The sequence below is a fragment of the Eucalyptus grandis genome, chromosome 10 (genome assembly GCF_016545825.1).
Source record: "Eucalyptus grandis isolate ANBG69807.140 chromosome 10, ASM1654582v1, whole genome shotgun sequence".
Taxonomy (NCBI): Eukaryota; Viridiplantae; Streptophyta; class Magnoliopsida; order Myrtales; family Myrtaceae; genus Eucalyptus; species Eucalyptus grandis.
This window is the reverse complement of record NC_052621.1, coordinates 31,752,410-31,765,001: the sequence shown is the minus strand read 5'-3', so window position 1 is coordinate 31,765,001 and position 12,592 is coordinate 31,752,410.

Here is a 12,592-nt window from a genome sequence, read left to right as displayed (position 1 = left end):
TGATTTGAACAAAGAAGAAAAAATGAACGGCAAGAATTGTGAAATATTGAATATGAAAATTCAATATATGCTTGAAAAGCAAGAAGCACTAGAAGCTCTTGACCATGTTATGGAAGAACTTGAGGATACTGTGCGCCACCTTGAGTTAGTAGAGGACTGCCTCAAGGTATTTGAGAAGGAAACACATATTTGCTATATTGCTTCCAGCTTAGAAGGAGCTTCGAGCTCTAAGCGCAAGCGCATTGATTCGTTCAATATGTAGAAATGCAAAGGATCAAGTCCTTCTTGTAAGAAACCAAGAGCTAACCAACGTAAGAGAGGAAAACGTCCTCGAGTGAAGAGTATTTCAAGGATGAAGTGTTACAACTGTGACCAGAAGGATCACTATGCTCACGATTATCGCAAGTGAAAGAAGGTACTCACCCCTTGTACTCTTAAGAACTTTGCTAATGTGTCAAGTTTTGTATTCTTAGCTGAATCTAATCCTTTGTGGATTGTAGATTCAGGAACAATAGACCATGTAGCGAATGATAGAGAATCGTTCGTGGAATTCCGACGAGTACCAACTGGAACTAAGCGGATCCATGTAGGAAATAACTCCAAAGCAGAAGTAAAAGGAATTGGCACCTGCCAATTGAACATGCGTGGTGGGTGCACTTTGTTCCTACATGATGTATTGTATACTCCGGAGATTCGACGGAATTTAGTGTCTGTCTTAGTGTTGGTTAAACTTGGTTTTAATATAAACTTCCATAATAGTTGTGTGGATTTGTATTTGAATACAAATTACTATGGTTGTGGTTATTTTCTAGATGGTTTCATTGTGTTAAATATTGACTATGGTAATGCCAATGTTTGTTATTCCTTTTTCACATCTCCTAATTCATATGATAATAATGTGAATATGTGGCATGCTAGACTTGGTCATATTGGCCAACAACGTATGAATAGACTAGCCAAAGAGGGCTTGTTGGGCAACATTGAAAAAATCGATTTGCCCATATATGAGCATTGCCTAATAGGGAAAATGACAAGGAAACCATTTGGAAAAGGTAAAAGAGATTAATTTCCTTTGCATTTAATCCATTATGACGTCTGTGGTCCGATGAATGTGAGAGGAAGGCATGGAGCTGTTTATTTCATCACATTTATAGATGATTATACTCGATTCTGATATATCTATTTGATTTCTCATAAATATGAAGTATTGAGTTGTTTCAAAAGGTTTATGAACTTGGTAGAAAATCAATTAGACAAGAAAATAAAAGTATTGAGATCCGATTGGGATCGAGAATATTTGTCTAATGAGTTTAGAAAATTATGTGATGAAAAAGGAATAGAAAGACAGTTGTCTATTCCATATACTCTTCAACAAAATAGTGTTGTGGAGAGAAGGAACATAACCATATTGGAAATAGTTAGGTCTATGATGGCACATGCAAAATTACATATCGTCTTTTGGAGTGATGCGTTGTTAACTGCTGCCTATATACTTAACCGAGTGCCTTCCAAATCAGTTACTTCTACTACATATGAGTTATGGATAGGCAGAAAACCGGACTTAAGTTTTCTTAAATCATGGGATTGTGTTGCCTATACTCATGAGCCCTCTTACAAGTTTAGAAAATTAGGTCCTAGAGGAAAGAATAGTATTTTTATAAGATACTCTAAACACTCGAAATGGTATGTGTTCATAGGTGAGTATGAAAGTGGAAGTATAACTGAATTCAAATCACGGGATGTCACATTCTTAGAGAATGAATTTCCTAAGAATGGCAAAATAGGTGAGGATTACTTCATATTTGAAACCTTGGATAAAGATAATGAACTTAATGGAGTTCGTCCAAATGAGAGTAACATGAGAAGTGATGAATTTGATTCAACTTACCATCAATTATAACCCCATGATAAGATGATATCGTCATTATCTAATCCGAGTGGAAGCATGATGGGGAATGATGTGCAAAGTGTACAATCTCCCATACGGCGAACGAGTCGCAAAAGTATTCCCCGTTGACATTTTGACATTGAAGGGGAAACTTTTATGGTTGCTCCGCAAGATGAAGATGAGTCAAGGAATGTAAATGAGGTTCTAAGTTACCCTAATAAGGAAAAATGGATGCATGTAATGGAAGAGGAGATGTAGTCAATGAAGTTAAATCAAGTTTGGAAACTGGTTGATCTTCCAAAAGGATGCAAAGCTATTGGGAACAAGTGGGTTCTCAAAACAAAGCGTAAAGCTGATGGCTCGATAGAAAGGCATAAGGCTCGCCTTGTGGCAAATGGATATAATCAACAGGAATGAATTGATTATGAAAAAACATTTTCTCCTATAATGAGATTTACCTCGATTCGCATAATTCTAGCAATAGTGACTAGTATGGATTTTGAGTTACATCAAATGGATGTAAAAATTGCTTTCCTCAATGGAGAATTAGAGGAAGAAATATATATAGAACAACCTGCTGGTTTTGTTATGGAAGGCCAAGAAGAAAAGGTATGTCGACTTTTGAGATCGATATATGGCCTTAAACAGTTATCGAGACAATGGTATATACGTTTTCATAATGCCATAATGGCATATGATTTTACAATTATTGATGAGGATCATTGTGTATATATCAAAATATCCAAAGATCAATTTGTGATAATATAATTATATGTTGATGATATATTAATTGCCGAAAGTAATATGGAGTTTGTTAACATTGTCAAAAATTGGCTATCTTCCAATTTTAAGATGAAAGACATGAGTGAGGCTGCATACATTCTTGGAGTTAAGATTTCAAGAAATCATTCGAAGAGATCATTGTCTCTTTCGTAAGAAACATACATAAATATGGTTCTTGAACAATTTCATATGCAAGATTGTAAACTCATAGATACTCCTATTGCAAAAGGCGAAGGGTTGATCCACATATTGTGTCCAATGACTCTACAAGAGAAGGAACAAATGCAACATGTTCCTTATGCTAGTGCTGTTGGGAGTTTGATGTACGCTATGATGTATACAAGACCTGACATATGTTTTGCAATTGGAATGGTGAGTAGATACTAATCAAATCCAGGTCAAGCACATTGGAAAGCTATTAAGAGAATACTGAGGTATCTAAAAGGAATTGCTGATTATACATTGAATTATCAAGGAAATGATCTGCGACTCGAAAGCTATTCAGATGCTGATTGGGGAGGAGATTTAGATGAAAGAAAATCTACCTCTGGATTTGTTTTCTTACTGAATAATGGCGCCATATGTTGGGGCAGTAAGAAACAAACATGTATAGCCTTGTCCACGATGGAAGTTGAGTTCATGGCATTATCAACAGCAATACAAGAAGGTGTTTGACTTAAGAGATTTTTGGGTCATTTATGTGTTATTGAAAATGTTGCAGACTCATTGTTGGTTAACTGTGATAGCCAAGTAGTAATAGCGTACACCAAAGATCCAAAATATCATGTCAAGACCAAACATATAAATATCAAGTATAATTTTGTCAAAGATATGATTACACGAAACGATGTGAACTTACAGTACATATCTACGCATAGAATGGTAGCAGATTCAATGACAAGGCTAATGCCTAGAGATGTGTTTTGTGGCCATGTGAAATCTCTAGGATTGCTTAGAGCCTGATGTACTGAATATTGTAATTTCCCTTAAGTGTTCACATTTGATGAATTTGTGTTTTCATCATTAATGCCTATGAAATTTTGTTTGACGTTTATGCATCTTAATGCTCAGTGCATTATATTAAGTTGAGAAAGTATGTCGGATAGATAAAAGATTAGCCCACTCACACGGCTAATCACCTCTATTTACTATATGATAAATAGAGATGAGACGGTTTTTAAGCTTATTATCTAGGTGATAATCGAGAGCTCAAGCTTAAAATGTATATGTCGCATTAACTAAATGTTAAGATGAGGACATAATATTTTCTATGTACGAAAGTAAAATAACCTATAAATTTTACTTTATATGTCTATAATGCCAGATGTGAGTTTTGATGAATTCTGTGAATGAGTAGATATGTGAACTCAAGTTAGACATTATGTATGTCTGAATTATCATATGTACAGTATTAAAGATATAGACATACGCTCCATGGAAAATGAGTTAAATACCGTAATACGTATTTCATACTACGTATGCATGAGATGACCAATAAAAGTGGCAAAAGTTTGATCTCAACTTTTATGCCGTGTGAGACTCTTGAGGAAAATAGTTCCTCAATTTAGTGCCCTCATGACTCTTACTTATCCTCAAGATTTATATTTAGTGTTTGCTATCTTATGATGTTGCCAATCATCATGAATTGATTCGATCTAATGGGACATTGATAAAAAAGCAAGCTGAACTGAAATTGAGAGTTTGAAGAAAAGAGGAAGATCGAATTTGGAGAATCACATATTAGTTTTATATTCACTGGTCGACCAATTATGACTGTCTTTGGGATAATCATAATTGTGAATACAATATATCAATGATTAAAAAGAGATCAATAGAGAGATATAAATGTGATCGATCGATCTAGGGTACTGCATACTAAATCTACTTAGAGTGTGATGCCCATTATAAGCTACTATATATTTCTAATAGATGTATGGCAACAAGCTTTCAAAGTATGTTGGTCGCACGGATTATTCACTGGTATGAATGTTGCAGAGAGGTAAAGAGGATCATGTTTGGCGCACCATGTGCGAATGAGAGATGATGGTTTTATTTGTATGATGATTGGCTTAAGGCCCGTCCGCCCATGTTGGGCCTAAAAGCCCGGCCCACAAGATAAGGGCCATGGATGAAAGGTTGAGATATGAAGAGGTTTTACGTTGAGGGGATGTGTCTTTTGGAGAATACGTATTTAGGGGGAGAAAAGAAAAAAAGAACGCACCTTTTGGATGTACGTACGTTTTTCTTTTCTTTTCTCCCTCTCCAAACCAACGTAAGTTTCTCTCCCTTGAAGCAACAAGACTCTCCTCGGTAGAACAAGATCAGAATCCTTCCTCGATCTTCAACATTGGTGTTTAATCTGTGAACAATAAAGTATGCTTGATTTCGTGGTGTTTCTTTGATCGGTGATATATGTTTGTTTTTGGGCTCGTCTTCCGCATTTGTTTTAGGGTTCAATTTAGTGTCGAATCCGTTTTAGGGAATCATTAATTCCCTACAGTCATAACAAGGTAGCTGCAAAGAAATTGAAATAAGAGTGGCAATCTCTAATCAATGCTTTAACAAATAAAAGAGCATAAAAATTAAGATCAAAACCTTTTAAAATTACATAACCCCACAAGTCATATCGAAAAAAAATTTAAAGCAATCACTATGTGACAATTTTATTGAGAGTCCAATTATATTGATTAATTTCTCAAATTAGTCAAGGTTCCCTCCCTCCCTCCAGCAAGTCATATTGAAAGAAATTTAAAATAATCACTTTGTGATAATTTTCCTTTCAGTCTAGCTATATTCACTAATTTCTCAAATTAGCCGAGGGTCCCTCCCTCCCTCCCTTGACAATTTTCCTTATAGTCCAACTATTTTCTCCCTCGCTTCCTCTCTTAATTCCCCATACTAAAGACTAGCACTTCAGCCCAGAACAAAGCCAACCAAACTATGGTCTACTGGAGCCTGCGTCTACCAAGGCTCACTGAGTAAGCTACAAGATAAAAACTGAAAATCCCTACCTCTTGAATGTCCACTTCTAGGAATTTTTCATCACTATATATTCGTGTTCTTTTGTAAAGTAAAAAGAGTTCAGAAGAGCAGGTGTTCAGTCCCATTGCTGTTGGGAAGATATGGGAGATAACTGGCCTGCTAGTCAAGACAGCAGGAATAAGGCAGCCCTTTTTGCCTTTCACACTGGAACTCAGATGTAGCACTCGACACGTCCTCTTTGCGTACATACGCCCACATCAAAGTACACAGTGCAACGGTCCCACTCAAGGCTTTGTTTCCTCTGCCCACAGGCTCAGAATGCGTATGTACAGTTAAAGAGACCCAAGCCTTATAAGCTAGCCCAGGACTCCCTCCCTAGGCGATGTGGGACAAGAGGCCGTCACACTCTCCACCTCTTAACAGAACAACGTCCTCGCATTGACCCAACACGGGGTCGGGAGTCAGAACAACATTCTTGCTGTGGCCTCACACGCGGTCGGGAGTCGGCTCTGATACCACTTGTAACACCCCGGGTTTCCACTGTACACATATTGTTTTACTTTGGACACTAAGTCTTCACGGTTTTGTTCCTCTCGGGGCAGCCCATACTACCCCAAGAAGACGCGTATTACAGGGGCAGAGGCGCGGACACACCGCCATCCCTCTCCCAAGCCAATATATTGTCCTCTTTGCGTACATACGCCCACATCAGAGTGCATAGCATAGCGGTCCCACTCAAGACTTTGTTTTCTCCGCCCATAGGCTCAGAACGTGTATGTACAGTTAGAGAGACCCAAGCATTATAAGCTAGCCCAGGACTCCCTCCTTAGGCGATGTGGGACAAGAGGCCGTCACACTGCATAAAAACCAAATCGAGCAATTGCTACCCTTTGATTGATTGTGAATCTTTAAAAAGCATGTTATACAAGGTTTGTTGAGAAATATATATGAAATTGCTTTGCGATTGATTTATGGAAAGGTTTATGATGATTTGAGAAATGGATATGAAACAGATTATGGGCTATGCTGTAAAATGTTATTCATTTGGTTTAAGATATTGATTTATGGATTGGATTTCTGTTATTGGAGAATGGTTATTTATGCTTAATATGACTGTGAACCCAGTGAGGGGTTTTGGGGTATGCATAACAGGTTTAGGATATCCTTCTGGGCTAGCTACCGGCTTTGTAGGTGGAGACCTTGCCAAGGGGAGAATCTTGGTCGCCTTGTCACAAGGCGTTGTATCGTGACCATGGTTAGTTATTAAGCAAAGATTGATCAATGGATAGACCATTGATATGTGTTTTTGATGGAGATTATTCAATGGATTCGACCATTGATACTTGACTTTTGATGGCGATTTAAATGAGTTTTCCATATTAGTATAAAATTTGATGATAAGAAATAACTCTTATAAGATTCGATATGTATTTTATATATTGAGTTGGCATTATGAAGTTTGGTATTGCTTTGTATACATGCGTAGTGGTTGTTCGATCTGCTTAGAAGATATGTACTACTCACTGAACTGTCGTTGCTCATTCCACTCCTCCTTTGATCTTTTTAAAGTTCCCCAGTTAGTAGCGAATAGAGCGAGTGCGCCATCGGTGGGAAAATTTTGGAGAGTTCTATTTTATTTTTGGTATGGTTTAAGGAAGTGGTGCAAATGATACTTACTAGTGGTTGGATTGTCTGAGTTTTAAACGTATATCTCTTTTCTCTTTTTGGTGGATTATAGAAACTCTAATGTTGCAACCAATTTGTTGGTTTATTTGATATATATAAATTAATATCAGTTTGTTGGTTGTGTTTGATGCTACGTCCTTTGTAAAGAATGACGGCCGTGTCATCCCCATTCTTTGTAGTTTTTGGGTGTGACATATTTTGGTATCAGAGCCTAAGTTTTGATCATTTTGGATGTAGTTGTGGGACGTTGTGAGGTTGTGTGATAGATTTTATTTTTGCGTTAGTCTTCTAGATTCTAAGGTGTAGTTTCATTCTTGGATTTAGGTGATCATGAGTATCGACTTTGAGACACTTGCCTCGCTTCGTAGGAGTCGCAAAGGTAAACGAGTCGCTACCCCTGATGCTAGAGACATGCCTCAAGCTTCTCAAGGTGCGTCTTTGAGAAGGAGACTTGAGGACCGTTATGATAGGAGTCTTGACTTGTGCGAAGTCAGAGAAGAGGATCAAGAGCCAACCCGTTCAATTGAATTTGAACAAGCAATGATCCATTGGTATCGCCAAGCAAAAGAATTAACTGGAGATGGAGCGATTGGCTCAGGCACTTTTGCCCATTTTAGAAAGGCAAAACCACCCACTTTTGATAGGAAAGCTAATTCTCTCATGGCTGAGTGTTGGATTAAAAAGATTGATGGGATCTTTGAAGCTGAGTTTTGGTGGGATGGAATGAAGCCAAGTCTTGGAGGTAGGGATGTTATTATATACTGGGAGGACTTTAAAAAGGCGTTCAATGCTCAATTCTTCCCAAAGTCATTCCAGGCAAAGATGAAGGGTGACTTTGTACATAGATCTCAGGGTGACTCCACGGTTTTGGAGTATTCGGTCCACTTTAATCAATTGAGTAGGTTTGCGGAGCACTTGGTAACAAATGAGGAAGATAAGGCCGACCATTTCCTAGGAGGGCTCCGACCTAAAATTAATTCCGCACTTGCACCTTTCATATTAACAACTTATAAGGATGTGCTAGAACGAGCAATCAAGGTGGAACAAAGCATTCTAAAGCACGACACACAATGAGCGCCTCAACCCAAAAGGTTTAAGCCCACAAATATGCAAGGTAGCCATACTGATGGAAGTGGAAGGCGAAGAGGCTTCAGTCGGCCAGGACAGTTCAGAAATCCAAGTAACCAGGGCCCCTGTAGTACATGTGGAAATTATCATCACGGTGAGTGTCATCGGAAAACCGGGGTATGCGTCTTATGTGGGAAACCCGGACCCATGTTGCGAGATTGTCCTGCACGAAGAAATCCTCCTATTGGCAATAGATCATGTAATCTATGTGGGCGACAAGGGCACCTAGCACACCAGTGTTTCATGCGGAGGAATACCCCTTTCATTGGTAGGTCCCAAGAGAACCAACAAAGACAAAGTACAAGTGGGAAGGTTTTTGTGATGACCAAGGAGGATGCGGCAGCATCTAACGTAGTTGTTGCAAGTAATATTTCTATTGCCTCACAATGTGCTTATGCGTTATTTGATCCTGGTGCTATGCACTCCTTTATTTCAACTGAATTTGCAAAGAAGCTTGATGTGTTGCCTGACCCTCTCGAATGTGAATTGTGTGTTGATACTTCTACTAGCGATTTCTTAGTTGGTCATCATGTGTTCAAGAGATGTGTGATTCGGATTAATAATGTTGAAATGCCTATGGATCTAGTGGAGTTAAATATTCGAGATTTCGATGTTATTACAGGGATTGATTGGTTATCTACCCATCGTGCTATTATTGACTGTTTTTCAAAGAAAGTGATATTTAGACTTTCAAATCAACCCGAATTCTCTTTTTCGGGAAGTTGTCAAAACACTTCTCCAAGGTTGATCTCGGCTTTGCAAGCGAGGAAACTTTTGAGAAAAAGTTGCTGTGGTTATTTAGCTTGTGTAAAAGACACAAGTAAGGTTGTAGTAAAGTTGGGAGTTGTTCCTGTCGTTAGAGAGTTTCCAAGTGTGTTTCTTGAGGATTTACCAGGCTTGCCTCTTGATAGATAAATTGAGTTTTGTATTGAATTGATGCCCGATACAGTACCAATCTCTAAGGCACCATATCGGATGGCACCCATTGAATTGAAAGAATTGAAAAATGCAGCTGCAAGAGCTTTTGGATAAGGGTTTCATCAGACCCAATGTTTCACCTTGGGGAGCTCCTGTTCTATTTGTGAAAAAGAAGGATGGTAGTATGCGGCTTTGCATAGATTACCGAGAGCTTAACAAGGTAACAGTCAAAAACAAATATCCTTTGCCCCGGATTGAGGATTTATTTGATCAACTTCAGAGAGCTCAGGTATTTTCCAAGATCGACCTTCATTCTAGATATCATCAGTTGAAGATAAAGATAGATGTTGTGCCTAAAACCGCTTTCAGAACAGGGTATGGCCATTATGAATTTCTCGTCATGCCTTTTGGATTAACAAATGCGCATGCTGCCTTCATGGACTTGATGAATAGGGTGTTCAGGGAATATCTAGACAAATTTATTGTGGTGTTCATTGATGACATCCTAGTATATTCGAAGAGTTTAGAGGAACACGAACAACACTTAAGGTTTGTCTTGCAAACTTTGCATGAAAAGAAGTTGTATGCCAAATTTAGTAAGTGTGACTTCTGGCTTGATCATAAAGAATTCTTGGGTCATGTGATCTCAAAGGATGGTATATTAGTGGATCCAAAGAAGGTTGAAGCAATTGTTAAGTGGAATCGTTCAACTAATGTTACCGAAGTGAGAAGTTTTCTTGGGCTAGCTGGCTACTATAGGTGATTTGTAGAGGGGTTTTCAAAGATTGCTGGTCCACTTACCCGTCTAACTCAGAAGAAAGTTAAATTTGAATGGTCAGACCAATGTGAACGCAGTTTTCAAGAGTTGAAGAGACGGCTAGTGTCGGCTCCTATTCTAACTCTACCTTCTGGAAGTGGTGGGTTCGAAATCTACTGCAACGCATCCAAAGAAGGTTTGGGTTGTGTTCATCCAAAGAAGGTTTGGGTTGTGTTCTTATGCAAGATAGCAAAATTGTTGCCTATGCTTCTAGACAATTGAAATTACATGAGAATAACTACCTCACTCATGATTTGGAGTTAGCGGCGGTTGTGTTTGCCTTAAAGATATGGCGACACTATTTGTATGGTGAAAAATGTGAAGTCTTCACCGATCACAAGAGTCTGAAGTATATCTTTACTAAAAAAGAACTGAACATGAGGCAAAGAATATGGCTAGAACTTTTGAAGGATTATGACTTATCCTTTAATTACCATCCGGGTAAGGCTAATGTGGTAGCAAATGTTTTGAGTCATAAATCCTTTGGAAATATGGTAGCTTTGCTCACTTCTCAGAAATCCATTCTTGAAGATATGAGGAAGTTAGACTTGGAGGTGTTGGTGCAGCAGCTTGGTGCTCAATTAGCTAATCTTTAAGTACAACTTATGTTGATTGACAGAATTAAGACTAAACATAATGAAGATCCACAATTACAAAAAAATAGAGAAGGTGCGGAAGCTAGAAGACAAGTGGATTTTAGTTTACATGTAGATGGATCCTTGAGGTTTCATGGTCGACTATATGTTCCTGAGGACTCAAGTTGAAAAAGGAGATCCTACAAAAAGCTCACAGTACTAGATTTTCAATTTATCCGGGAAGCACTAAAATGTATAGGGACTTGAGAGAAAACTTTTGGTGGATCAACATGAAAAAGGATATTATAAAATTTGTCGATCAATGTTTAGTTTGCCAACAAGTGAAAATTGAGCATAAAAAACCAGGTGGACAGTTGCAACCTCTAGAGATACCTAAATGGAAGTGGGAGCATATTGCCATGGACTTTGTAGTCGGTCTACCGAGGACGCCAAGTGGTAAGAATACTATATGGGTGATTGTTGATAGATTGACTAAGTCAGCTCACTTTTTGTCATATCGATTTGGCCTTTCAATGGAAGATATGGCAAAGCGATATGTTAATGAGATAGTGAAGTTTCATGGAGTTCCAGTAAACATTGTTTCTGATAGGGATCCTAGGTTCGTGTCTAACTATTGGAAGAGTTTGCAAGGAGCATTGGGCACTAAACTCAACTTGAGTACAGCTTTCCATCCACAAACAGATGGACAGTTAGAGAGAACGATCCAGACATTAGAGGATATGTTGAGATCATGCATCATTGACTTCGGCGGTTCTCGGGATGAACATCTACATTTGGCAGAATTTTCTTATAATAACAGTTATCACTCCAGCATTAAGATGGCACCCTTTGAAGCTTTATATGGCCGAAAATGCAGAAGTCCTATTTGTTGGGACGACGTTGGTGAGAAAAGACTAACTAGCCCCGAGTTCATTCAATAGTCGGAAGAGAAAGTTAGGTTGGTTTGGGAACGTCTCAGAACGGCTCAAAATCGTTAGAAAAGTTATGCGGATATGAAAAGACACAAGTTAGAATTTAATGTGGGGGATCACGTGTTCTTAAAAGTTTCTCCTACGAATGGTGTAATGAGATTTGACACACGTGGGAAGTTAAGTCCAAGGTACGTGGGACCATTCTTGATCTTAGAGAAAATTGGTAAAGTCGCTTATAAATTGGCTTTGCCACCGGCACTATCAAGTGTCCATAATGTGTTCCATGTCTCTTTGTTGCGGAAATATGTGCCAAATCCTGAACATGTGCTAGACTTTACTCTATTGAGATTACAGGAGAACTTGACATATGAGGAGCAGCCTATTTGCATTGTCGATAAGAAGGATCAGGTATTGCGGCGATGAACCATTCCTTATGTGAAAATACAATGGCAAAACCACACCGAGAGAGAGGCTACTTGGGAACTCGAGGAGGAGGCAAGACACAAATACCCTCACTTGTTTCATGATTGAAGTACATGTAAATTTCGAGGACGAAATTATTTTTTAAGGAGGGTAGAATGTAATATTATGTTAGTGGGCCCCAAAAGAAGAAACGGAAAAAGAAGCTGAAAAGTCAAAAGCAAAAAGGAGAGGGGAGAGGGTTTGGTTAAATAGAAGCTAAGGGGTCCTCGACCAGAAAGAAAAGAAAGAAAAGAAGAGGAAGAAGAGAAAGGGGAAGAGGAAGGAAAGGGATTTGTAACGACCCGGGCCCCACTGTATAATATTGTCCGCTTTGGACACTAAGTCATCATGGCTTTAAAACGTGTTACACAGATTAAATGGACACAAACCTTTATAAACTAGCCCAGGACTCCCCCCTAAG